Source organism: Urocitellus parryii, chromosome 2, assembly GCF_045843805.1.
Source record: "Urocitellus parryii isolate mUroPar1 chromosome 2, mUroPar1.hap1, whole genome shotgun sequence".
NCBI lineage: Eukaryota > Metazoa > Chordata > Mammalia > Rodentia > Sciuridae > Urocitellus > Urocitellus parryii.
Genome location: NC_135532.1, coordinates 69,998,099 through 70,024,666, shown reverse-complemented (window position 1 = coordinate 70,024,666; position 26,568 = coordinate 69,998,099). Strand labels below are relative to the sequence as shown.

Here is a 26,568-nt window from a genome sequence, read left to right as displayed (position 1 = left end):
TTTTCAAATGGTCGACATTATGCAAGGTGAGACAGTGATCATCAAAAAAAAAAAAAAAAAAAAAAAGGAAAATCAAAGGTGATTGTAGCAAGCTCCTTCTTGAAAATGTTTCCAGGACTTGGGGCAGCGAAGGCAGAAGCAGTTGGAGCTCTCTGGTCTTCCTGAGTGTAGGAAACAGAATGGAAGTCCAGGAAAGACTAGAAGTCCAAGGCGACTGGAGCTCAAGGAGAGCCCTGGAGACCCACAGAAGTTTCCACCAGTTGTCACCAGAGGACTGATCACGTTTCAGGCAAAAAAAAACAAGAGAAAAGAAAGAGGAACCACCTGTCCTCCCGCAGACCAGGAACAGATTGTGTTTTCAGCAGCTAGAGCGGAAACGCTCACTATTTACAGAGGACAGAATGTAGGCTCAGGTATTGCCTTAGTAATAGAGGTGAGGGATCGGCACTCCTCCAGCCCTGCCATACAATGCTTCAAAGTCATCCTCCAAAGAATCATGTTATGAGGAGTTTCTTCAGAAAACACTCTATGTCCTAATTCAAATCAAAGAGAGCTTTATTTACCTGGCCAGGGACTGTCACCCACTCTCGAGAATGAATCTCTGTGGGAGAACAGCCATTTCCTGGCCTGTGTCTTGGAAATTTAAGGACAAAAACCACAAGTCTTGGGAAGTCCCTAGCATGCAAGCTAGCCAATCACAGATGCTAAAACAGCAGCAGTTAGTGGAACTTAAGAGCCCCTAAGCACAACTAAAAACCCCCTAAGGTGGGTGTACAGTTTGGGTTTCAGTACATTTGCAGGGTACAAAGTACAGAAACACAACTCTTTTGGGGAAGACAGGTCAGATACTGATTTCCCAGAAATGGCTCTTACCTACAGGATGGAGTCATTAGCCATGCTTACTTATGTTGGCCTACAACAATGTTTGCCTTAATAGGACTATGTCTTAATTATTTCTATCTTGTCACTTAACCTATATCATCTCAACATTTGCCTGGTGACTATAGTTAATCTATGGGTCCATACACACACACACATACTTATAACTTTTATTATCTATACCTTATCACTAACATCTTTAAGTCTTATGTCTATGTATTATATAAGGCTATATGTTTCTACTACTGTGTTGTTATTTTTATCTTAAAGTCTAAAACATATTTAAGTATCTGAACATTAACTTTTATTTATATTATTTTCTATTTATTGATTTATGTCTATTAATCTATAGCCTATGACTCATCAATATAACTTATTAATAATCTATGACTTATCTCTTATAAAACTATATTGCTTATTTTAGACTATAACAATCATTCTTTCCAAGTCACTTAACTGTGCCCCCAATTACAGGTTGACAATATCAGCTAACACTCACGTGGGTGTGCATGCAAACACAGGTAAATATCCAGTACCACGTCAGATGAAATATACAATGTCTATAACCTAATAGAAGATCACCAAATATGCAAACACAGGAAAGCATGTCCCAGTGTAAGTAGAAAAATTATTGATAGAAACAGATGACAGACTTTGTAGACAAAGGCATTATGAGAATTACTATATGTCATTACAACTTTATTTCACATGTTCAAGAAAGCAGAGGAAAACATAGCACACTTAAGAAGATAGGAAAGATATAAAAAGATCTGAATTGAAATTCTAGAATGAAACTAAGTCAGGGGAGAAAACATAGGGAAATCATCTTAGGTATTTCTTGGCCTTATGCATAAAGGATTGATCGGTTTAAAAGATGTCCTTAAAATAGTTGAGCCAAAGTATTTGCAAAGACCGATTTTATTCTTTTTGTTCTACCATTTTCCTACTACCCTCTCTCCTCCCAAAAGAAATTGTTTTGGAAGTCCTTTAAACCTCATCTGTCAAAAGGAAGGTGTGAGGTCTCTGTGGATGAGCACTGGGGACCCTCATGGTTGAGACGGGTTCTATGGCCTCTGAAGCGGTAGTGTCTGGTTTTCATGGTCACTGTTTATTATCCTGGCATCTCCTTCTGTTGGAAGCAGTTTTTCTTTGCTTTTCTTAACATATAATATAACAGACTCCAAGGAAGATGATTTGAAGGAGAAAAGAATGCAAAACATCAAATTATTATTTTCAAAATGTTGTGCCAATCATGGAATAATTTAACTACAAAAAGCCTCCATAAATAAGTCTGATTGAGGGGCATACCAAGACAATATTTTGTAAATATCACACATAAAAGCACCAATTCCTATGGAGCACTATAGAGTATTCTCTCTTTTATTCTGACTATTAAAAAAAAATGAGTCTTTGGGAAAAATTCTGTTGTTGATGATCAAATTGTCACAATCTCTGATAGTTACAAAGAATGATATAAAATAACATTTTGTTTGTTTACTTCCCCAAAATACATTTATCTTGCCAAATAAATTTAATTATGTTTTAATTGGTTTGAATTCAAGTTCATTCTCTCAGTGTTGAAATTTCTGTGGCTAAAAGATATCACCTCTTTCAAAGTTCACATGTTACTTTTACAAATAACAGAAGATAACTCTGGAGGATTCTTCCCTGAAATGTGAGATCCCAAGGGACATTGAACTACATTTTGCTTTTAAGTTCTTAAAAAAATATTTCACATTTGGTTCTAAGATTGTCCTATTGAAGTATGTCTAAAATAAAAATAAATATTTCTGCAAATTTTGTTGAGTTATTTATGTTTTGTGATAGATACACTTATGAAACATGCTCTTGAAGAAAGAACTAGTTTGACGCACTTTGGCATCAACTTTGAGCTTTGAATATAATGGATGAGTTTGTTAGTTTTAAAATGGCTTTGCATGGACAAACAAAGATTTTCTTGTATTTTATTGTTAAATATAAAAAACAGCATATTTCTTTATTTCTTATAAGTAAATGATGAAATTAAAATAAAATTTGGAATAAATATTTCAAAATGGTTAATATTAGCCAGGAAACAGTTTTTATATCTCAAAAATATTGTAAGTTACTGCTTTTATGGCTAAATCCCATTAATGAATAATTTAAAATTAGAGAATGACTGACAATGAACCTCTTTTTCACTCAGGCAAACTATATTCTTCAGGCTTAGTTATTCATCTGGATCATGAAAATGATAATAAATATACCTAAATAGCCATAAAGTTTAAATAACCATCAAGTAAAGTATGTGTCTTCCCCCTCTCCCCCCCAAAAAAAACATGTTTCAAGTAAATTAACTAAAATTTATAGAGCATTCACAAAGTTGCAAAGCACTGTTCTAATCTCTGGAGGACAAAGAGATCACACAAGTATATTTCCTGCTACCAAGACCCTTACATCTGTAAAGTAAGACAGACAGGCATATAAATAAATACAATGCTACTGTGATGAAGTCACACAATAAAAATATTCACTGAGAACATTATATGCATAAGTCACTTTGATAAGTGTTTCTCAAAAATCAATGTGTTCCATCTCCTAACCATAGGCACTATGAATAGTCCTGTTTTATAGCCAGGCACACTGAGGCTTAGAGTTAAATGACCCAACCTCAGAAAAGTCAGGGCAGATTCAAATGAAGAATGGGAGAGTAGACATATGAACAAATTACCTTGTGTAGTAAGTAGAGTAAGAGGAAAAAAGAATGGAAAATAGAATCTGATTGTACAGATTTGAGTTTAAATTATGGCTCTGTTTTTTCATTGTTGTTGTTGTTTGTTTGTTTTACTTGCTGTGTAACCTTAGTTTAACTAAATACTCACCATGATTTTCCTGGGGCTTTTGTCTATAATTATGAAATGGAGATTACATTAGCTATTGCATAAGGCTATTATGGGGCTTATGCAGTTGGTTATTTGAAACAAAACCAGTATAGTGTACTAGGGTCCTCCCTCTAAAAGTTATAGTTATTTTTATTTTTAAGATCTTAAAGCAGTTAGGAATAACGGTGGTTCAAATACTCAAGGATTTATTTTCTCATGCACAAGAAAACCATGGCTAGAATGTCCTAGCTTATTATAGCAGCTCCATGAAGTCATGGAATGCCCAGGCTCTCCTGTTTTTCTGCTCTGCCATTTTTGGTGTATTCCTTCCATACTCAAGGTAGCCACATGATCTCGGACAGATAATGAAGCTCCATCCATTCACCCACATTTCAAAGAGCAGAAAGAAAAATAAAAGAAGGCAAAATGAAATTGTTTCTCAGTCCCTGATGTGGTTTGACTATGGTTTGTGCCCTCAATGGTTCATTGTGATTAAAGACTTGGTCCCCAGTGTGGGTATTGGGATGTGGTATGGACCTTTAAGAGGTGGAGCCTAGAGGGAGTTCCTTAGGTCATTGAAGGCTTGACCTCAGAAGAGATTGTGAGACACCAATTTCTCTTCTCTGTCTGCTCCTAGTTCAGGATGCAATTACTTGCTTGCTCCTGTTTGTGATCCCATCATGATGTGATGTAGCTGAGAACAGCAGGCACCCTGCTCTTGCATCCCCCAAACTGTGAGCTAAATAAATCTCTTCTTCATAGTGCATGTCAGGAAATTCATTATAGTAATGCGATGCTGAACTGTACAGTTTCTTTAAAGATTTTTCCTGGAAGTCTTTCTCAACACATCTACTCTTGGCAGTCTTAAGTAGATGGGCACAGCAGCCCTAAGTTACCCAAGTTTTCAGCTCTATTCCAAGTAGTCCCACCATCAGTTAAAAACCAGCATTTAGTTAGTAAGGAAAGAGTGAAGAGTAAGTAGATTGGCAGTTGGCACTCTGTCATGACTTTGATGAGAACACATTAAAAATAATGTCAAAGAGTGAGGAAAGAAAACACTATAGCAAATTTTTTCTTCCTTATGCAAAAACATACTAATAGACCTTCATGCAAAGCAGAGAGTGCTCTATTTTTTAAGCATGGAGAAAAGGAAAGTTGCAGAGCCTGACACTGATTTTCATATAAACTCTCCCAAAGATGGCATCAGAGATAAGAATTTCCTCATGGAATATGATGGTTGGCACTCCCACAAACTTGGCTAAGTGATTGGAGCAATAACTTTTGTAAGACAATCTTTAAGCAAATATAAAAAAAAAAAAGCACAATGAAGGTGAGTCGGTTAGCTTTCAGTGGCCAATGCATGTGGAATTAAAAGGGTAATTTCATGCATTCTGTTTTCTCTAATTAATTGTTTAATCCTGTTTGACACTGGCCTTTGGGAAAAGAAATGATGATTCACAGAAATGTTCATTCCCAGCTTCTAAGCTGCTTCCCTGGGCAGCATCAGCGGTAATTTCAGGAAGGTGCCGCAGCGGGAGTGCATGGAACAGTAAGGCCAGCATAGAAGTCTCCCTGGGGCTGCAATGCCCCATCCCCATCCTCACACCCGCAACCTCATCTCTTAATCTTTGCCGCCATCCTGGTCATTGGAAGGAAATAGAAGAATCTCTACACAAAAATGTTCTAAAAGGGCTGGAATTCTGACAGAATGGGACTCAAATTTGAAATGAACCACAGGCCAGTTGTGCAACCTTTGGCACAACTGCTCATATTAAGCCTTGGTCTGTTAATCCGTACGTAAATCAAGGCTGCTAACATTAATAGTGCCTACCTCATGGACTTGTTTTCAAGACTAAGAGCTTCTTGTTATATACTTAGTGAACAATAAATGGAATACTAGCTATTCTGCTCTTTGGAGTAAACTTGATGTCCTCTGGGATCCATTTACTAGTTATATGAATTAAGTCTCTAAGTTTAAAATTTTTGTGTATATGTAGCCTAGCAATTTCTCAATAAAATGCAACTATTTGTGATTATCATATGCATTTTATTGTAGAACATAAAATACATAAGCCAAATTGTATATACACATATATGTATATATTTGTGTATGCATATTATATGTATATGCAAATATGGATATGTCTGTGTATATATATTTTTAATATGCCTATTCCAAATGGCTTGTATTTCTCTTTGTGTGCAGAGAACTATAAACTGTAGTAGAATTATACAGAAGCTTAACAACTTTTGCAATTTACATTTTGTCTTTTGACTCTGTTTTCCATATAGTATCCAAAGAAGATCAGTTGAGTTTTCTCAGTATGAGTTCTGTAAATTTTCTCTTATAAATTATTTATGTGCCAGTGTACTTTACTATAATATGCTAACAAACTCACTTGATACATATCCTTCTGTCTTCACATCTTGTCAAATGATGATATATTTTATTTAAAGGGAGGATATGGATTTGACTTAGTCATAAACCCGTGTAATATAACGTCCCTGCCTCTTACATCTGACAAAAACTTCTCTCTTTAAATGGTAAAATGAAAGATTGAAATACATGTATGTAAGCTTATATATTGATTCCATTAGAATGTGCAAAAATCCTTGTATTTAACCTAATGACTCAAAAAGGATCATCTTTTTTTCTGCCAAATCTTAGACTCTGGACTTCAGGATTCGAGAAATGAGCTCATTGACATTAATGCTTGGAAAGGGGAGAAATGAATTTTCCAAAAAGGGGAAAAATCAACCATAGTAAAATTATTCAGGGAGGGAGAAAGGTTACCCTTGGGATGAGCAAAGTTGGATTTGTGCACAATGCATTAGTTGACTATGTATTTTAGTGCCTTGTGAGAACCAGGAAAGGTACTTAAGTCACAACTCTGCACCCAAGAGAGTTAATCACCATTTTCAGGAAATGGGATATTTAGCTGAATGTTGCTGGTTTTTTATTCTCCTGATTTCATATTTTATGTGAGCAAAGCATCAACTGTTTCAATCCTAACAGCATATTTTCATGGTGAAAAGCCAGATATAAGGGAATTGTTTGATTACAATTCAAACAATGTAGATGAATTATAAATCCAGATAACTTATTGTATATCATCAGTAAAAAAAAAATCTACTATATTTAGGACTGGAGTTTGAAGGTAAAATCCCTACCTTTGCACTAAGTCTATCACTAGGTTACAGGTGACATCTGCTAATGATATTACTATCTAACAACTTTTTTAGGTTACCTTGACATCCATATATATTGCTCCCATAGCTTCAGTTCCAAAATGATATGTGCTAGAATTACTCAGATGCAAACAATACATTCCATAGACCCCTTCAACCTCATTTTTTAGTAGATGCTTAGGATCTAGGCACTGCAAATGGAACACAGTCACTTGAGGCCATATCAGGTTTGAGTTTCAATTCTCAATAATACTACTGATTATGGGTTTTTCCCATGCCCCAAGGAAGGTTTAAATAAAGTACATAAATAAATACTGTGACATCTTTGACATGATAGAAAGAACACTGAGTTTAAATTAAAGTATTAGAGATTAAATTTTGCGAATTTAGGCTGGTCTTTTAGTTCTAGTTCTTTGTTTATTAATTAATTTGCTCACTGAATGCTTCATATGTTCTAACCACTGTTCTAGGCTATACAGAAGAGAAATAAAAAGACAAATTTCCTGCTCCTTTGGAGCTTAACAAACACAAAGAAAAGAAAGACATTTAAGAAATATAATGTCTGTTTATGGTAAATGCCAAGAATAAAAATATAGCACTTCAGCCCTAATAGACATTTATAGAACAGTTCCTCCAAAAGCAGCAGAATACACATTCTTCTCAAGCACACAATAGAACATTCTCTAAGATAGATGATATGTAAGTCCACAAAAAGTCTTAAAATATTTACGATGATTGAAATCACATCAACTATTCTTTCCAATCACAATGGTAAAAACCTGAAAAACAATAACAGGAGGAATTTAGGAGAATCCACAAATGCATATGTTATAATTTGGATATGATGTGTCTCCCAAAAGCCCCTCAGGAATGTTGAGAGATGAGATGATTAGCTTGAGAGAGTTATAACCCAATCAGTCTCTCTTAGTTTAAATGGACTATCTGGATGGTAACTGTACACAGGTGGGGCAGGTCTGGAGGGTTGTGCCCTGGAAGGGTTCAACTTCCCTACACCCTAACCCCCCACCCGACTTCCTGGCCACCATAAGTAGATTAGTAGCTTCCTGCTGCCATGCCCTTCCATGATGCTGTTCCGCCTCACCTTGGGCCCAGAGAAATGGACTCAGTGAACCATGGACTAAACCCCTGAAACTGTGAGCCAAAATAAATCTTTCCTCTGTTCAGTTGTTCTTGCTGGATATTTTAGTCACAGTAATACAAAGCTAACTAACACAATCTGGAAATTAAACACCCACCCATGAGCAGATGAAGGAATTAAAAAGGAAATTTAAGCCTGTCTTCTCAACCTTTTGAGGGTATCTTTTGCTCTCCTGCTCCCTCCCAATAATACCTATAGAATTCCTTTCATATTTCACTGTTCCTTTCTTATTTTAATTTCCTCCAAGGAACTGCAATGTTTATCCCTAGGACATGTCTTCTACATCTTGAGTCTCTCCTGACTCCAGGTGATTTCCACATTGCCTTCTCCGGTTCAGTTTTCTGCTGCAGCAGAGTTTTATGGTCCTTGATTTAACAATTGCTTTTCCAGTGATTTCTTCATACATTAATAGAGTTCTAGAGCAGAGTTGGAGCTTTGAGAAGTCATTCAATCTCCCATCACTTTGATTTACTTCACAACTCCAGGGTTACAAGATATTTTTGCTTGAATTTATGTCTTTCAGAATATTTTGAAATTAGAAAACACTGAAGAGTATATTGTGCCAAACAATGCCATCCTCAGTGCGGAGACCAGCAGATGACCTCATGAGTCTTTTCAGTTCCTAACGTCTATGCTATCTGACAGGATGAAATCTTTTTACAGTATAATAGTCTTTTATATGAAGAAATGAATATATGATATGACTCTTTATCCCCTTTGCATTTGAAACACAATATAGCCTCTGATTAAGCTTAACATTAAAAATAGAAAGTGGATGAACATCTTTCAATGACTTGCCATCTTTTCATCACAAGGTAGAATTGAAATTGGTGAGGTCTTCGAATTTTGTAATTATCTGAGTTTTTCTCATGTAGACAATAAAAACACAAAACAAAAATAATGCTCTTCCTTCTCTCAATCGTGTTTATTTTTTTGCCACAACTTTTCATGCAATTTAAAATCAGCTCTAAACCAGTAAATCATCTGATGTCTCTTTTCAATACTTCAGTTGTACTTGCTCTGCTAGTTACATGAATAATGCAGTGTTTTATCATTATCAGGATTTAATTCTACTTAGCACTTTATCTCTTCAAAGATATTTATAATTTTAACTACAGTGACATAATTAGAAAAATAACAGAATTTGACCAATTCAGGTGGACCTTTCTTGCCAATAGCTGAATTTTGTTATTATTTTTCAAGTAGTTTAAGAAATCCCTACCTCATATTTTTTATAAATTACATTTTATTTCCTAGCCTATTGTTCTATACATTACTGGGAAGAAAAACACTAAATTGCTATCATTGTTAAATGATGTTGGCAGATCATTGAAAGAGTCCATTTGCCTTTTAAGTACCACATAAGACAAATGCTCATCATGAAATTTGGTTCCCAGAACATCCTCTGACAGATGGTGATATATATATATAGCTATGAATATTAGTTTACTGGATGATTTCCATCGAAGTCATAAAATGAAAACTCTATATCATAGATAAATAAAATGCTACAATGTTTGTTAACAATTGTAATAGACTTTTTTTAAGAGCAGTTTTAGATTCATAGCAAAATTATACCATGGATGGTATAGAGATTCTCCCATCAATCATTTTTTTTAATACCCATTGAGGCTGGGACTAAAAATGTAAATAAAAGGTGGCTTTCTTAATTGCATTGCATTTAGTAGATTTATTCAAGGATGAACAAAAGAGTAAAGGCAGATATAATGGAGGCAGCAAGTGAGAGAGGTAACCCTGTTTCAAAGTTCAAATATACCAAGTGCCTAGCCTATGCTTTGCCATATGGCTCAGGGAGCTGGGAGCTGGGAGAAAATGAGTGAAAAGACAACTAAGCTCAGTGGAGAGAATAAAGGGAGGTCCTTAGCAACTGTGAGAACCCAACATCAGAATCATAACATCTCCATATCACTCTAGCCAGGGACGTTTTAAATAGATCTTTTATAAACTGTTCTGTGGTTTTTGATATTCCAACCTCCTTTCAAGTAGAGGACTTCCCAGACACCTGAATGAAGTGTATCTGTGAAAGGCCTTATGCCTTTAATTACTCAACAGGAGAACAGATTATTCAGTAATGCTCAAAAACTCACAGGATCCAAAGCTCCCTTTACACTTCAACAGAATCCAGTTTGACCAGTGAGGAAGGCCGGACAAAGAAAGTGAAGAAGGACAGCCCACAGCACTGCCATCTTGCCTAGTGACTCAGAGAAACTCAGTATTTTGATGGCACCACAGTTATTTATATGAACCACACTGTATTACTTTTTTTCTTCAATATTTCCATTATTCTATCTCAAAGCATTTCCTTACACTTGATTTTAAAATTATTTAACCTAGGGCTCATTCCAAGTCCAATTTTTCTCTTCATTTTACTTGAGTGAGAGAAAACTTCTCCCTTTTTCTTACTCAGTTTCTGGGGCATGTGAAATGGCATGAGCACTGGGAAATTTGAGTGCCAAAAGCCCTCAGATTTTTATATTTATGTATTTTATATGTTCATATAGTCAATATTCACCAATTCTTCAGAAATATGAACAAATGCTAAAAGTAAAATGTTATGCTTCAAGTTTTTCTCTCTTAAAACCATTCATGGAGCAATCCAGTGAAGTTTAGTTCAAAATCCCTGTATTTTTTTTTTTAAAGCACAGGTATCAGGCATTATACATAATCTTGTGATGTGAACTAGCAAATAAAGAAAATCAGAGTATTCACAAGTCTATGAGTTCTTTGCATCTATGTTGATTTACCTTATTTTCTCCTGACTATATTCTAGTCACTAGTCATAAATTACTGCATATCTACCAAAATCTCTCCTGTGTATCTATCAAAAATTTAGTCTGAATACAGCACTGTCTTCCTAAAACATAAAAAGGTATTTTTATGCTGGATAAATCCCATTGTGCTTCTCTGCACAAAAATCTTCTTGACTTTTTTTCATGTCTAGAATGTGACATTAAATCCTAACATGGCATTCCAGTGAGAATCTGAGCCCAACCTACCTCCCTGGCCTAAGAGTCCCCTTCCCAGCATTCACGTATCCTAGAGAATTTGGACAACTGTTTATTTTCCAAACTTGCCCAGGTCCTTTCCATCCCTCTACTTTGACTCAAATTCTTCCTCTTGATTTATAATTCCTTTCCCCGCCATTTCTCTAACTTCCTATCGTGGATGTACTACTGCCCATCACTACCTTTCAAAATCTGACCATGCATTAAGGCCCAATTTAACCCTTTTTCCCAGAGGGTTTGGGAATGGGTTTTGGCTTCCATAGCAGTTGGTCTTCACAACTCTGACATCACTGATAAACACTGAACAATTTTGTGATTTTCAGCATACATAATAGATGGCAATCTCTACAACCACTCACCTGAGTATGTCACCCATAGCAGGCTCTAAATGGTTTTGCGTGAATTTAATTTACTACAATTTAGAACTAAAATTCTGAGGCTATCTTAACATTATAAAAGATTTTGGTCAAATATTATTTCTCCTTAAGTAGAACAGAAATTTCTCAGTGTCTGTTTTCAGTATGCAAATAGGCATGTTTAAAGGCTGATAGTCTAAGAAAGATAGATATCCAACTCAAATGATTAAGCAAGCATGAAAATACTATCTGTAGTGACAAAGAGAGGCTAACGTTAAGATCAAATAAGAAGACAAAGGAATCTAATAAGACAAAAAAAAATTAACAGCATTACAGAGGTTAATGAGAACCACTCCCTGCAAGTTAAAAAACATATTGCAAATTTTCCACCCAACTAATGAGTATAGGGAAAACAATGCATTTTTGTCAGGACCCTTCAGTTGCCTGCAGCCTCTGAGGCTGACTTTTACCACCTACTCCGCCCTGGTTTCCTGAGGAAACCCAGCCAATCTCAACTATCCTAATGCTGTCAGGCCCTATCAGCATGTGGGAGGCCTTGCAGATTTCAAGTGGTCCTCATATAATCAATATCCATGTGGCAATTAGACTGACACTTGCCATCTGTTAGAATCTTTATGTTTTGAGTCACTTTTAAAATGATACTGTAGTTTCCATTCAGAAATTGAATCCTCTCTTTCAGTTCACTTCTACCCAAAGCAGTACTATGGCTAGAAGTTTGGGAAAATTCCAACTGTCATTAAAAGCATTCTGGCCTATGCTTAAGCCTTGGGACATTTTACCTCCCAATAAAGCTTGCCCTGCTTCTAACTCCTCCTCCTTAAGACCTTCTGGAAGCACAATGTCCATGTTTATATTTCCCACCCTGGAAGGCTAGGATCCATCTTAGAAATATTAAGAAGATAAGAGTACCTATAAAAGCTCTTAAGATACTTTAAATTTAGAGCAAACAATGGACTATTTACTTGCCTTATCTGAGGATGGGTGTTCCCTTCAGTTCATTAGAGAATGCCAGGGCAGAGGAAATTTACACAAGGGACTCTGGGCCTCACAAATCTCCTAGGAAGTGGCCAGACCTTCAGGATACGAGCCCCTCTGGCCCCAGCCTGTCCAGCCAGACTCCAAACATAGCATACTGTTTCAGGTAAAATCCTCCCTCTTCTTGTTGAAATCAAGATTTTTTTTTTACAGCTGAAATAAGATATATGTAGGTAGATCAGGTAGACTTAAGATTACTGTATCCTTCAGGCATGGAAATACAGGAAGACTCCCCATATTAGAAAAAAAAAATAAAAGCTATTTTTGGGAACTTGCTCTGGTAATCAGTCAGCCACCATCACTTGCATTTTGCAGAGACTCAGGGCAAGAGGGGGAGTGGGAAAACTAAGAAAAAAAAAAAGAGGGTCTCAGGTATGTGCTCTGATTGCAAGTTTTGGAGGCAAGTAAACTAAAAACAGAGCATCCTATGTAAATCTCTTGGGGAATACATTTGGCTTTCTCTGGTTGATCTTGAACTGGAAGCTGGGGCAAAAATTAGAGAAGCTGATAATTATTGTGCAAGTCCCTGACTCCTGCTGATTGCCACAGAGGCTGCTGCTTGGTTATAGAGTTTGTGGATCCGAGTTCCAGTTAATATATAGTCTGGCCACTGTCTGTGTGTTATGTTCAGTCTCTCGTGAGGTTTTTGTGGTTGTTCATTTTAAACCATTCTAAAATGAAATAATATCCAGGAAAATTGGGAGTAGAAACTGACTAGAACCTTGTGTCTGGAAATAAACTCTAGAATCATTTGCATTTGAAAGGAAAAACCTTGGTTTTCTGGCCCCAAAGAAATCATTATCTTGAAATGGATTTCATCAAAATAGCCTCAAAATTTTCCATTGAGGAAAATTCTTTGATTATGAGCTGGAAACAAAAGCTGTCCAAATAGTATCTGTTTTTGTTGATCCAATTTCAAAATGGAATTATAAAAGGATACGTGGTTTGATAGGTCATTTTTCAACCAAATAAGTCACTGAAAAACAAACAAACAAGTCCTTTAAAACTGATATGCAGAAAGGAGGACCAGTTAAGCAGAACTTAAACATGGTTGGGAGGATAGAGATGCAATAGATGCCCTGTCAACTGAAAAATACCAGGATGTGCAGATTATTATGCTATGGAAATGAAGAGGAAAGAGGATTGGAGGATGACTCCCTTGATTCTGGTTTGGATGACAGTGCAGATGATGAGACTGTTAGTTGAAATTGGGCCTATAAGACTAGGAACATTTGGAGAATGTATTCAGGAAAGGAGGCAGGGAAAGCTCTGAAGCCCTAAGGAAGAGATAAAGCTAGCGATACAGATGCTGGACTCGTTCACCCAACAACTATTGTTTGAATATTTTTGAATGAGGAATTCAAATAATAAACCACTAACTAACTACAGTTGTGATAAGTACTATGGTGGAACTAACAGAACATCTTCTGGGGGAGCTCAGCTATTTTGGAGGATTTGCAAATGAACTAGTGATACATACGCAAGCAATTTGTGAACTAATGGGAATTAGCTGGCCACTGGGCAAGAGGTGTTTCCTGACAGAGTGTTGACAAAGGCACTAAGACAGGGAGACAAGTATAGTCAAAGAACTAAAAGGAAACCAATGTGACCAAAATAGAGGAAATGAAGGGCTGAATGGCTCTAGATATGATTGATTGGTGAGATAGAAGATATCATATCATACAAGATCTTGAGGTCCATAGTCAAGGGTTGAATGTTAGGATTTTATCTTGATTTTAAAAAAAAGGAAGCCATGAAAGTATTTTAAACAGAGTAATTACATGTACAAGATTTCATTGTTAAGATTATTTTCTCCACAATGAAGTCAATGTATTGAAGGAGTCCTAGAAGAGAGGCAAGAGACCAGTAGGGAAGCTATTAAAGTAGCCAAGGTAAGAGATAACAGTCAATTGAATTAACATAACGACCACAGAGGTAAGCAGAAATAGGTCAATTTTAGAAATAGATTAGAAGTCTTGGTGATTGGATGAATATGCATATTGTAAGTTTTTTCTCCATTTTGAACAGTATGATCTTCTAGATTATAAGGGCTCTTGAAAATGTAACTTACATTCTCCTTTAAATAAACAGTAAATTAGGAATTGATCCTTAAAATAAGAAAAGGAGGATTTTTTTTTTTTAACTTCTCAATCTCTTATATGGCCTAAGCCCTCTTCTTTCTTGACAAATGTCTCTTCCACAGCACAGGCCACAGTACTTAGCTTCCCCCATAGGCTGGGAGATCCTCAGAGTAAGCTCTGTGTCTTATTCACATTAGATTCATCACCTGACATATACTTGACTGGTTGAATCTGTGCATATGTAAGTATTCCAACAAGAAGTGCCACTGTAAATTCATATTGAATATCATTGATGAGAGACAATCAGGCATCTTGAAATTTAAAGCAAGATTGCCCTAAAAATTTTATTCAGATTCAAGAGAAAGGGACAGAGTTATAAATTTTCTGTCTTATCTTCATCAAGGCAAGACAAACTTCAGCACAGGTACAGTATAAAATGGCAAGGAGATTGGTTGCCTTCCATCGTGAACTCAGCTTAATGGCTTTAGAATAATCTCAGGGCAACAGAGAAGTATATCTCATGTTTCAGAGAGTTTCTATAGAAAGCACTGGAAAGTAAGTAAACCAATAATTACTGAATATCTGTTATGAACAAGGCACCAGGTTTTTGAAATTTAATATGTGAAATTCATTCAGCTTTTAATTTTCACCATACCTGAAATATAAAATTAACTAATATAATTATTTTACATGCAAAGCTTTGAAAGTTATATTTTAATGGCTCTTTAAGATGTTAATCATATCCTAACCCTTCTAGGATTTTATACTTTGGACTGTGCTGGAAGGAGAAACAATAGACAGCTATGATATTTTTCCTCCAACTTTGAGGCTGAAACTATAGAAATCAAACATTGTTTTTATACATAAAGAGTTAAACACCTTAGAATTTTAAAAATAATTTTAAATGTTCCAAGTGGTTCTAGAATTAGTACACTAAAAATTATTATTTATATTCATTTCTTTGCAATTTTCTTATTTACTATCCACAAAATTCCTTTAATAGTAGTTTCTCTTCATCTACTAAAAAAATAATAAAGAAAGAATCATTTGCACCACTTGAATGACTTTAAAGAAACCGCAAATTCTTTTGCCCCTGGGTCCAGCATCAGTCACACGTGGAGTCTAATCAACAACAAGAAGGAACACTGGAAGGAAAGACTTGACAGGGATCAGCATTCCACTGCTGGGATGACATCCTGAGGACCCTGCTGACCTTCTCCAGCCCCTGCTGACCCTCTTCAGCCAAACAAGTAAACACAGTGAATAGCAGTTTAATTTAAAAAAAAAAGGGGGGGGAAGTGTCCAGAAATTATCCAAATGGTGAAGGAGGAAACATTTATTCAAGAAAATCGACTAAAACACAATAAGAACAGTGTCTGACATTTAAAACCCCAACCCCCACCCCTGTCCCCTTCCTCATCCTTCCCACCCTTCCCCTCTTCAGCCTGATAGAAGCTCCAATCCCTTTACCTTCAGGTCCAATTAAAGATTACTGTACTTTATTGTGGGGGGTGCTCACCATGCTCCATCCTCCCCACCCTCACCCCAAGTACAGAAGGCTCGATTCTGGGTGAATGTTGCTCACCTGTTACTCAGTCTGGACCGTCCACTCCATATATGGCAGGCAAGAATACTGGGATTTTGATTACCCTCACATCAGCTGGGTCACAGGGTAGAAGTTCTACACCAGGAGAGTCAGGCTCAAAAGACCAGAGAGCCAGAGGCTAACTCATCCTGCCACCTTGCTCAAGTAGAGATGAGGTCCACAAGGAAAGAGACATATGAAGAGCTCTCTAAAGGAATTAACTTTATTTGAACAGAGTATGGTGAAGTTCAAGCCCAAGGGAGTTTGTGAATAGTATTTCTTTATAGAGAGCAAAAAGTTAACCACAGGCCAGAGAGTTCATCAGACAGAAACAGAGAAAAAGATGGCTATGAAATGCCCTTCTAGGTCAGAGCAAACTTCAAAGACTATTCTCTGGAACTACACTCACCTGATCAGAGTACAATCTGCCCTCTGTAACCATCGGTTTCACACCCATGGATATAACCAAAAACATTCAGAAAAAAAATACTGTGTCTGTACTGCACATATGTCAGTATTCCAAAACAATACAGTACAACAATTCTATGCATAGTGTTTACATTGTATTAGGTATTATAACACCTAGAGATTAACTTAAAGTATTAGAATGATGTAAGTTATATGCAAACATTATGCCATTTTACATAGGGACTTGAAAGTCTGCCAGGGATCCTAGAACCAGTCCCTCATAGACAGATACTAAGGGAGGGTTATACAGAGGAATCTATGCCCCAAGGCAGTGCCAAAAACAGTAGAGAAATCAGCTGGTAATTGATGGAGCCTCACAGGTAAATATGATACCAAAAGCAAAAGATCAGGAATAGGAGGCACTGGAAGAGAGCTGTCCCAAGAATAGACGAGGAGCTCAATGGTAAAGTGCTTGCCTGGAATGTGCATGACTCTGGGCTCCATCCCCAACTGTACACAAGAAAAAAAAATAGCCCTGTGACACCCATGTCACTCTAGCTAATTATGTCCACGCTGCACCCTTTCAGAAGAGTAAAGCAGCCGAAGTTTTCACACTACAAGAGAAATAGGTGCCAGTACAATGATCTAGTATGTCATTAAGCAGAAATAGCCAACAAATAACAACAAAACAGGTCCCAGAGAAGGTGCTAGAAAAAATGATTAGTTGGCTGAAGTTTGGAGGAGGTGAGATGATTGAGGGTGATTATTGTGGGGTATAGGGCTTCTTTCGGGAATGATGAAATGTTTTAAAAATCATTATGATCATGATTTCACAACTGTTATAGTGCTAAAAACCTTGGGTGTATTGTATAATATGTGAATTATATTTCAACAAAGATATTTCAAAAAGACTCAAAAGTACATTTTAAACATAGAAGAGGACAGTTCACCCTCAAATGCCCTGAAACGTATTTCGAAGGCCAATAGAAAGATAATTTTCAGCCAAAGCTAAGGTTATAAACTTGCCCAAGTTTATTTAAATAATTTAAATAATTTGGCAAGGGACCTGTGGGAATTGGGTTTGGAGCTGATACTCAGCCAGCATTTCCAGTGACCAATAGTGACGATGTCAGGATGACACATCATTTGTCATGTCTGTTACTGGCTGAAGTAAACACCCCTGCCTCTGGGCCATGCCCTGGGCATGTAAAATCTTCCCAAGTCTGTGGCTATGAACTCATGGGTATCTTATCACAAATATCACAGTGACTGTGAGCACCAGACTAGTAAGGAAAGTGAAAGATTTTAGTTAGTTGAATTTAATTAGAAACATCACTTTATCTCCACGTCCTTCCATTTGTTCAAAAAGTTTACAATTTTCAGTTGATGCTCAGCTTTTGACCGCATTACTTGAGTTTATTAACTAAAATGTTCCTTCAACATCCATTGACTTCTTTGGAATAAAACCTCTTGTCTGGCTTTAACTTTGGTGAGGCTAAAGTTCATTGAACTTGGTGAAGTTCACTCTTACATGAATAAGAAACATTTCCATCAGTCCCTGTTATTTATTTAGCCTTGACAGGTGTTTCTCCAAAAGGATGCTACTCTGTGACTTTCAGGGTGGTAGGCGGGGAATATTTAGAAGAACAGGTTATATACTTAAGTAGTCAAGATATTGGCAAATACTGAGGTGACATCTATTCAATCATCTGACATAATTAATTCAACATGTGACAGGTGTTAGTCTCAGAACTGTAGAGGTAAAGAGGTAATACTATCTCCACTTCCCAGCTTCCAAGAGCTGAGCTTTCCTCTACTATGCCCTTCTGCCATGATGTTTCTGTCTTGGAGCCAGCCAACCATGGACTGAGACCTCTGAAACCATGAGTCAAATAAACCTTTCTTTTGAGAAGTGTCTGTCTAGTTCCTTTGCCCAATTATTGATTGGGTCATTTTTGTGTGTGTAGGTGTTAAGCTATTTGAATTACTTATATATTCTGGAAATTAGTACCTTATCTGAGATGCTGGTGATAAAGATATTTTTCCCATTCTGTAGGCTCTCCCTTCATTCTCTTGATTGTTTCCTTCTGTGAAGAAGATTTTTAGTTTGATACCATCCCACTTATTTTTTTTATTTTACTTCTTGTATATTAGGAGTCTTGTTGAGAAAGTGGGTTCCCTAAGCAGACATGTTGGAGTGTTGGGGCTACATTTTATTTGAATAGACTAATAGCTATGTCTTTGATCCACTTTGAGTTGAGTTTCTGATCCACCTTGAAAAATAATGGTTAAATTTCATTCTATTACATATGGAATTCCAGTTTTCCCAGTACACTTTGTTGAAGAGGCTATCTTTTCTCCAATATATATTTTTGGCACCTTTGTCTAGTATGAGGTATTTGTAATATGAACAGTCAACACATATATGAAAAATGTTCAACATCTCTAGGAATTAGAGAAATGCAAAATAAAACTACACTGCAATTTCACCTGACTCCAGTCAGAATGGTAACTATCAAGAATACAAGTAACAATAAAAGTTGGTGAGGATGTGGGGGGAAAAGTTTCACTCATACATTGCTGTTGGCACTGCAAATTTGTGCAACAACTCTGGAAAGCAGTATGGAGATAACCTCAAAAAACTAGGAAAGGAACCACCATTTGACTCAGTTACACCATTTCTCAGTATACAAAGGAGTTAAAAATAGCATACCACAGTGACACAGCCACAACAATGTTTAAAGTAGCACAATTTACTATTGCTAAGCTATATAGTCAATCTAGATGCCTTTCAACAGATGAAAGGATAAAGAAAATGTGGTATATGTACACAATGGAATGTTACTCAGCCATAAAGAAGAATGACTTTATGACATTTGCCAGTAAATAGAAGGATTTGAAGACTATTATGCTAAGTGAAATAAGTCCAACCCCCCAAAACAAAGTTCAAATGGTCTTTCTGATGTGTGAATGCTAACACACAACAAGAGGGAGAGAGAGGAAGAGTAAAAGTTTAGTGGATTAGACAAAGAGAATGAAGGGAAGGGAGGGCATTAGGAATAGGAAAAAAAGTGGAATGACTCTGACATAACTTTCCTGTGTACTTATATGAATACACCACAGTGAATTTCTACATCGTGTACAGCCACCACACTGGGATCCTAATTAGAATAAGATGTACTCCACGTTTGTATCAGTATGTCAAAATAGACTCTACCGTCATGAATAACTAAAAAGAATTAAAAATAAAAAATAAGTCTTTCCTCCTCTAAGTTGTTCTTGGCAGATATTTTGTTCATAGCAACGAAAAACTGACTAACATGAGCACTTTTGGAAATGAAGAGCAAGAAACCCAAAGGAAAACTGTATTTTTAATGCTTAAGTTCCATGAATAATGGCAGGCTGTGTGGAAATATGATTGGACAGAAAGGATGTGATCTGACAGTAACAAACAGGAGAAACTCAGCAAGGCCTGTTTGATCAGATTCTCCTCAGCCTCTCCCCATAGCACTCCTTCCCCTGGGGACACAGAGGGGCTTCAGAAGACAAAGGGGAGCACCAGAGAGAAACACTTCTGGGTTTTATGGTTTGCTTTCAGGAAGAGAAGTTCTAGTTTCTATGACCCATTTCCAGGGAGAACTGGGGGAAGTAGCTTATTTCTGAGGCCCTTATTTCCTTCAGCTCAAAGCATCCAGCATGTCCAAGTGTCATACTTTGGTGTATTATGTTCTGAGCCCAGCAGGGCCACGAAATTGCTGAAAGTCCAACACCCAGATGGAAGAATGCCCCAGCCTGTAGAGTGGCCTTCAAGCCAACTCACTGCCAACCCAATGAGACATCTCTGGTGCCAATTACTGTTTGGGTGACTATGCAGTTTTCTTTTCTTTTCTCTCACAGTCAACTCATATATGAAAAAAAAAATGTTCAACATCTCTAGCAATTAGAAAAAATGCAAAATAAAACTACACTGAGATTCTACCTCGCTCCAGTCAGAATGGAAACTATCAAGAATACAAGGAAATATTGGTAAGGATGTAAGGGAAAAGGCTGACTCATACATTGTTGGAGGGACTGCAAATTGGGGCAATCACTCTGGAAAGCAGTGAAAGAAGTAGGGAAAAAGGTTCTTCAGTGAAAGGAAAAGACTATTCCGAGTCTTTACGTTCAGAGGATAGTTCATCTTCATTTCTCCAAAAGAGATTAGAGAAATGAAGTGATAGATTATGTGCCTTTACATAATCCTAGCAACTGGAATACACTTGGGTACTAAACTACCAACATCCTTATTGCTTTTTACTCTAAATTACTTGTGGAATTGAAATAAAGTTATAAAAGCATTTTTCTTATATATTGATTTTAAGTTCTCCAAATACTGGTATAGTTCCTCAATTGCAAACAACAGTTGTGTAATTTAAAAGTTATTGGCAAGAGGCTATAATTTCTCAAAGAATTTCAAAAAGAAAAGGGTTTCAGAGTAAAGAGTGTATATATAAGTCACATAGAGGAATTGGGAAAATGATTTTTTTTAAGTAGGGTGGGGAAAGCAAACTGGGATCTTATTGACAGGGTAATAAAATTGATAATGTATGTGCTTTGCATTACATTGCATTTCTTAAGTTGGTTCTTGCAAAAAAAAAAAAAGTAACAAGTCACTGTGGAGACATTGAATTAAAGCCAGAGGGAAAAATATCAACTAATAGAAAATCTTCACAAAGTGGCAAAGAGCACTTCCTCCCTTTCATTCCAAACGTACCTTTTAGAATGAGCTCTGGTAAGTCTCCAGGCTTCATTGATGCCACTTAAAGTCCTTTGGCATTTGTCTCATTCTCCAGGTCTTGCCTGGTCAGGGGCCGTGTGGATACCAGTGCACTTCAATTTTAAAAGACCTCAAGGGTTTGCTTCTCAACATCTTGTTAAAAATCATTTTCTATTTGTTAAATCCATGCAATGCATTGGCTTGATTTTTTTTTTTTTGATAAATTCACATAGTGCTGAGAAGCTTACATAACTCAGCCCAACTCAGTGGAGGCAAAAGTCTTCCATAGCGGCTTCCCTGTGCCCATAGTAAAGGTTTCCAGCATTATTTCTTGATTAGTTGGCTTTTGACTTAGCATATTAAGAACTTGCCCTCCTTACATTACATTGTGTCTTCCCATTTTAGTTATATCACATTTCATTACATAATTGAACCTTACATTAATATGTTTATGTAAATACAAACACCATGGATTAAACTGCCAGCAAGTTACTATGATTTTATTCGCTTTTGTAGCTCGGTTTGTTGTTCTTGCCATATAAACTAATCAAATAAAGCTAATTCGGAATTCTCCATCTGCCATAGCAAATGCTTTTTCTTCTGTGGACCTTCTCATATATCTGTTCATCCTCCTACTCCAATCCAAACTGGCCAGTCTCTAAACCTAATATGGATGTGTGTGTGTGTGTGTGTGTACTTCATTATAGTATATAGAGATATTCTCATTCTGTTTTATGGTTGTATAATACTTCTTTTGTTTGGGTCCACCATATTTTATTCCATCAGACTCCTAGGTATATATGCTTTTCTCTCTAGCACTAAATAAAATTGCTTTAACACAAGCCTTTTTATATTTTTGATTGAGTCTTGGAGTTAGTGTTACTTGGTCAGAGGATGAATTAATATACAATGATTCTAGATATTGCTAAAGTCCCTTTTGTAGTTTTGCAATCTCACCAGTTATAAATGAGATTGCATGTTTACTTATAATTTCTTAAACAGAGGACTTATCAAATTTGGAAAAAATTTCAAACTAACACATGAGAAATGGAATAGCAGTCTTGCTCTGAAGCTCTATTTTTCTCATTGTGAGTGAGATACAGCATCTTTTTACATGATTCACAACTTTTGAAACACAACTTGTTACTCTGCCAGCTCTCGATTCTCATCTTCGTAGCTCATTTTAAAATTATAGAAAATTCTTTTAATTTAATACCATTGTAACCTCAAATTATCATAGAACTATAGATAATTCTAGCTCAATTTTTGTAGAGTTATTGGCCTTTTACCTTGGTATTTTAGAAGCTTTTATATATTCCAGATATTAACTTTTTATCTCTGATCAGCGTGTGCACCTGCTCTTGTTCTGGATTTTGCAAAAAGTGCTCCCCCATGAAATAAGATGATGGCTATTGGTATGGGGTATATATAAAATATATTGCTATATTAAGTATTTATGCATCATTAAAACTTTATTGGGCCCTTTGTTTTCCTAAAACATGATAGGTCTTATATTTTGCCAAATGTCTTTTCTACATGTATGAAGAGAAGATATGACCCTAAGACTTTTTTTATTCTAACTTTATTAATGTGTTAGATTTTATTAATGGATCTTCTAATATTTAACCACTCTTGAATTCTTAGAATAAATTTTACTTGGTCATGATGTGTATATATTTTAAAAATGTGTTATTTGATAGTAAGATTTTTACACAGTTATTAGTAAATTATATTGGAAGTCAGTTTTCATTTCTTCCTTTTTTTTAAAGAATCTGTCAAATTGTGGGGGCAAAAGAGTTTGCATCCTTTTCTCTGAACTGGAATAATTAAGGAGCTTTGCGATTAAATAATTTGTAAAATGTTCTTTGGAGGATAAAGCAAGAAGTCTGTGAAACCATCCAGTCAATTTGAATAAGGACTATTTTTTTGTAAAATTATCCATTTTATCTACATTTAAAAATCAATCTTCCTGAAGTTTGAATTTTCTTCTTTCTCTCTCTTTCTTTCTTTCTTTCTTTTCTTTTCTTTTCTTTTTTCTTTTTAAACAAATCTTATTGTAAACACATAAAATAAGCCAGGGACAGTGGCACATGTCTGTAATCCCAGTGGCTCAGGAGATCAAGGCACGAGGATCTTAAGTTCAAAGCCATCCTCAGCAATTATGAGGTGCTAAGCAACTCAGTGAGACCCTGTCTCTAAATAAAATACAAACTAGGGCTGAGGATGTGGCTCAGAGGGTGAGTGCCCCTGAGTTCAATTCCTGGTGCTCCCTCCCACCCCTGAAAAAAAAAGAGCATAAAACAATAAAACACAGGGCCAATATTACTCTTGATATTTTAGCAGTACCATGTGGGCTGTGATACTATCTTTAAAGCTATCATTTTAAAATTATTGCTCTCTAAATTTTACTATTTGTGCATGAATACATACATAAATTTCTACAATTCAGCAGGTTGCTTACAATAGACATGTGTTCTACTTCTGCACCTTTGTATTGCAAAGAAACCTTTCAGAACACCTGCTGGAAATGCATTCCATCTTTTTCAAGGAAGTAGATTCTGGCATAGGAAACCAGAATAGATTTGGGCAGCCAAGCAAAATTTAGCATCTCTCTCTTCTAATTCCAAGTCACATTGAAAACATTGCTTTCCAGGCTTTGATAAGTCTCTGTGACAATGCTATCAGTTTATTCTCCCACTGTTTCCTTCTTTATGTTTCCCTGGACCTTCATCTCTTTATCACTTCCCTCTGAAAGCTACCCCTCTGACCTCCTTTGTCTATCTCCTAGAGAAAGATTCCCAGCATTTCATGTGTATCTCTTTTTATCTCCCTCCTCTATATACCTCAAATTTTGAAACAATTTGTTTCCTCAAAAGATACTGTATTTATTAAATAAGAAAGTTACATTTTTTTTTCATTTGTGCTGTCAATGTTTCATGACTGTAAATCAAAGCAAAGCTTCCTTAGGATTCTTATCCTTTAGGAAATTTTACAGCACTTACTAAGCAAGCACACACCTGTAATACTAGCAACTCATGAGGCTGAGGCAGGAGGATCATAAGTTTGAGGCCAGCCTCAGCAACTTAGTGAGAACCTCAGCAACTTAAAGAGACTCTGTATTAAAACTATAGTTTAGTATTACAGCATCCCTAGGTTCAATCCCTAGTAAGAAAACAACAACAACAAAACCCCACTGACTGAATTTCTGTTCCATTTGCTAATGTTCTTACAATGTGCTTTTATCCTTGTTGTAATTTGAGGACTCCAGGATTTAGGGATTCAACACAGGAGTTATCAGCATTGTAAAGTGTCTCCTTTCCAAGTCTTTCCAACAAAAGGAGCACAGAGAATTGAAGAAGCAGTTTCCAGAGTATAGATTGGCACATCTCATATAAACAGAATTCTGCATTAAGATCGAGCATCTAATTATAGTAGAGAGCAAAACCACAAAGGCCGATTTACATTCTGTTCATAGTGTCTGTGATTTGTTTCTAAGAACCCAAACAAGAGAAAGTGTTACAGAGGATTTAATTATCAACAGTCACTCCTTTGCTGGTCCCTGTGGGTGTCAGGTCTGGGGCTCCACTTACCCACAGCAATGGCCAGGCTACCCTGATCCTCTTGGCACAGGCTCAGAGACTGAGTCTCTTCCTTAGCCACTGACTAACGCTGTGTTCAATGTACAGATGGTCCCTGACTTAGGATGGTCTGACTTTTTATTTTATTTTTCCACTTTATGATGGTGCGAAACCCACATGCATTCAGTAGAAATCACATTCTGAATTTTGAAGTTTGATCTTTTTCCAGGCTAGTGATCTGTGCATCCTACCCTAGTGGGCAGAGGCAGTGAGCTTCAGCTCCCAGACAGCCCTGTCATCACAAGGGGAGCAGCTGGCCCTCTGCAGCGGGCTGTGTAGCTAAGCTATGATGGTGCTCAATAGACTAAATAAGTACATTTTCAACTTATGACGTTTCCAGTTCACAATGGGTTTATCAGGATGTAACCCAGGGTAAGTTGAGGAGCATCAGTGATGAAAAATAATATGAAACAAGCTGATGGTCTCTTCTGATGAATTGCCTTCTTCCTGGGCACCGCTCAAGTCAATTGACAAGGGTGAGTGAAGCACAGTGGGTTGTATCCTGGACTCTCTGGGGCCTTGAGCCACCTCTTTTGCTCAGATCCCATATTTGAAAACTAGAAGCAACAATGTCTACTTCACAGCAATATTGCAACCAGTGGTATACTCAAAAATATTCTTTAAAAACTAAAAAATCATGTCAGGTAACATTCAATTCTGTTTGCAGCTCTTATTTATTTAAAGTGTACTCATCACCTTAACTATATTTAAAAGTCTATTAAAACTTTAAATATTTACAAATTGAATCTGGTATCATTATCCTCATTTTACAGAGTAGACACAGAGCAGCTAAGGGCCTTGCTGCATGTCCCACCAGCAGTGGTCAGTCTGTAGAGCCTGTGATTTTGGGCCATGATACTGTATTCCCTTACCTCTAGTGCCTTGGTAAGAATAGGCCCTCAAAGGGAGAAGGAGGCAATATTTAAACAAAGAAAGTTTTGTATATAATAAAAGATACTTATTTAAAATTTTTTGAGCTGGGGATGTCACTTAGTGGTAGAGCACCAGCCTAGCATGTGTGAGGCCTTAGGACTGGTCCCTACCACCGGAAAAAAATTGTAATACTGTGAGCTGACAAACCCCACATCCTTAGCTATTAAAACAAGCTCACTGACTTTCTAATTAACAGAATCTAAGTTATTTTATAGTGATATGGTATAACTGTGTCTCCCATATTTCATGTATTGGAAATTTAATCTCTAAATTCATATGTTGGTAGTATTTGGAGGAGTAGGAAAAGGAGTCTTTGAAAGGTGATTAGGATTAGAAAAAGTCATGAGGATGTCTCCCCTGGCGCATGGTGGCACTGATGGTTTTATGAGAAAAGGAAGAGGGCTGGGGCTGTAGCTCAGTGGTAGAGCGCCTGCCTTGCATGTGTGAGGCACTGGGTTGGATCCTTAGCACCACATAAAAATAAATAGATAAAGATACTGTGTCTACCTACAACTAAAAAAATAAAAATAATTTTTAAAAAATGAAAAGAAAAGGAAGAGAGCTCAGAGCAGACACCTGCTTCCTGCTCAGCATGTGGTGTCCTCCAGGTTATGATGGGGGAAGAAGGCCCTAACCAGGTG

General features: G+C 36.6%; 1 pseudogene; it reads left to right on the top strand.

Annotated features, from left to right (window-relative positions):
• Positions 1–26,568, top strand: part of LOC113201509 (bifunctional 3'-phosphoadenosine 5'-phosphosulfate synthase 1 pseudogene) — a 65,359-nt pseudogene that overhangs the window by 18,187 nt on the left and 20,604 nt on the right.